Source organism: Dipodomys spectabilis, unplaced genomic scaffold (assembly GCF_019054845.1).
Source record: "Dipodomys spectabilis isolate Male_0828 unplaced genomic scaffold, ASM1905484v1 ptg000186l, whole genome shotgun sequence".
In the NCBI taxonomy this organism is placed as follows: Eukaryota; Metazoa; Chordata; class Mammalia; order Rodentia; family Heteromyidae; genus Dipodomys; species Dipodomys spectabilis.
Window position 1 is genome coordinate 775471 of NW_024870863.1, and position 2762 is coordinate 778232.

At 41.2% G+C, this 2762-nt stretch overlaps 1 pseudogene; it reads right to left on the minus strand.

The window, feature by feature from the left end:
* Positions 1–290: 290 nt before the first annotated feature.
* LOC122121192 lies at positions 291–1069 on the minus strand (annotated as a pseudogene).
* Positions 1070–2762: the final 1693 nt, after the last annotated feature.

Genomic DNA, 2762 nt, shown 5'->3' on the forward strand with positions numbered 1-2762 from the left:
AGGAGAATTGTTTCAGGACATTGAGTCTTCTAATCATTAACAACTTGATCATTCATTTACTTAGTCCTTATTTTTTTGTATAACATTTGAAAGGTTTTATAAAATCCATTAAAGATATACTTCTGAATTGGAAAACCTTTTGGAGGGAATTTACTCAAGCAGAATGATATATTTTAGGCATCTCAGTATTTAGAGCTGTGAGTATGAAATCCATGAATAGTATAACTTGTCTTTAAGGAAGTTTTTAATACATAGAGCATAACTAAGAAAAATTGTAGTTGATAGAGTAACTAAGGGAGGCCAGGACGTGGCCAAGTGCCTCTATAGGAAGACAAAGCTTGGGATGTACCCTGAGGGAGAACTCTCCTGTCCTGTTCTGTCCTGTCGAGCTACTTGTCATGTATTGGGTGCCTGTACAGGGAGGGCTGGCACTGCTCTCACAGCACCATGAACATGGTCAGCTTGCTGCCATCCACGGCCAGCAGCAGAAATCAGATGAAGTGGAGCAGGGATTGGATGGAGGGTGGCAGGTGCTTGATGGATGTTGCTTCTGTGCATACATGATGAAGACCACAGACCTGGTTTTGTTTTCCAATAGAGAAACTGCAGCACTACCTGAGCCACAAGTATGTCCATTTGCCATGGAAGCTGTGGGCCATGGAGTCCTCCACCAGCATGTTGGCACAGCCCTCACTGTCTGTAGAGTGTAGAAAGTAGTATCAAGATTCCCAGTAGTTCGGCTCTTTCCACAGGGTCAGGGCTCAAAATGGAAGGAGCTAAGGGTGGCCTCGTTTCCAGGAACCCCAACTGGAACAGTTCAGGGCTCTGGAGAAGGGGCCCATCAACTGAACACCCAAACCAGACACTACATACATTTCTGCCTACTTCAGGGACTCCAACACCTGCATGGACAGCTCTGCTGTGCTGTTTTGCTGGCCATGACGGAAGAACAAAAATATGCTCCTGAGCACATGAGCTCTTGGGCCTCAGAGTGCTTGCTCTGGGACATGTACCTGAAGAGGATGGTCCAGTACATTTGGTGTGCCCCATACTGGCTGCCTTTCTCCATGCTGCTTAACTTGCATGTGATTGTGGGCTTCATTGTGGGAGCCTTCCTGCTCCACCATCGCTGCTGCCAATGTGGCCCAAATAGTATAATCTTTAGAAAGACTAGGCCAAAGCCTGAGAATATTAATGCAAGGAACTGGGTACATCAAAGAAGAGGGTGGGGAAAGGGTAGACAAATGAAGAGAGGAAGGGGCAGAATGTAGTCAAGCTCATTGGGAGAAAGTGAGGGAATAGAAGATGCTGTATGAAAGGAAATGTTCTCATCTGACTTATGCAAATGAAATCCCTCTACACAACCTCTTTAAAATAACTATAATCAGCTGGGCACAGGCCACTCAGGCCTGTAATCTTAGCTACACAGGAGGCTGAGATCTGAGGATCTCAGTTCAAAGCCAGCCCGGGCAGGAAACTCCATGTCACCCTTATCTCCAATAAACCACTAGAAAACAGGAAGTGGCACTCTGGCTCAAGTGGTAGAATGCTCACCTTGAGTGGAACAGCTGAGGGATAAGGCCCAATCCCAGAGTTCAAACCCCATGCCTGACAATAAATAAATAAATAAATATAAACTGAATTAATTTGCTGAAAAGGAATTCATTGTCTATACTGCAAAACTAAGAAAAATAAGGGAATGGTGTGTCAGAGGGGGGTGTGATTATTGTAGGTGTGGCACAAATCAATATGCACTGAATTCATAAACTGCTTTTGTTATATGGCAACTTCTTTGTACAACTACTGAAAGATAATTGACAAATAAAAATAATAATTGAATAGATGTAAGATAAGGTACAGGAGAAAGAAATGGTTGATAGATACTTCTGATATAGAACAGGGCTTCCTATTACATTGGGACCCTATAGAAGAACTCTACTGTTTTTGTAATATTTCAGAATAAGATGAGATTCATAAAGCATAGTTCATTATGATTTTTCAAAAATAATTTAAATAGTTGTTAATAACCCAACAATACTAAATTCCTATATTATCTACATGAACAAATGTAATTTATTATCATGGTTTGAAAGAAAAATCTATGGAAACACTTTAATTTTTGGTAAGTCGTGAAGCTTGAACTCTGGGCCTGGACACTACCCCTCAGCTCTTCAGCTCAAGGCAAGCACCTTACCACTTGAGCCACATAGCCATTTCTGGTTTTCTGGTGGTTAATTAGAAATAAGAGTCTAATGCACTTGCCTGCCCAGGCTGGCTTTGAAGCGCAATCTTCTGATCTCAGCATCTTGACTAGCTAGGATTACAGGTGAGGGCCACCGATGCCTGGCAAAAATTCTTAATTCCAATTAATAAGCAGAAACCCAGAACTTGAGGCTTTGCTTAAAAGGGGGAATACAGGTAGAAAGTGTAAAGCAAATACTAGCAGAAAGGCAAGCAGAGAATGAGAGAGAATGAGAGGGAAGGAGAGAAAAAGGGAGAGTAAGAGAGAGGGAGGGAGAGAGAGAGAAAAATGTAAAAACAAGAAGGAACCATGGGAGGAAACAGGCAAAAGAGTGTAATGAAGGTGAATATTATCAAAATATGTAGTATGAATATAGGAAAATATAATGGAGTCCATTTTTTGTACAATAATAAGACAATATATCTAAAAGAAATTCAAGTTTGAGAGCAAATTTCTCAATTTATATGCTTTATTTAGACAGTGAGGACATATTAGCTGGTGGGGAAGATATTATTTACAT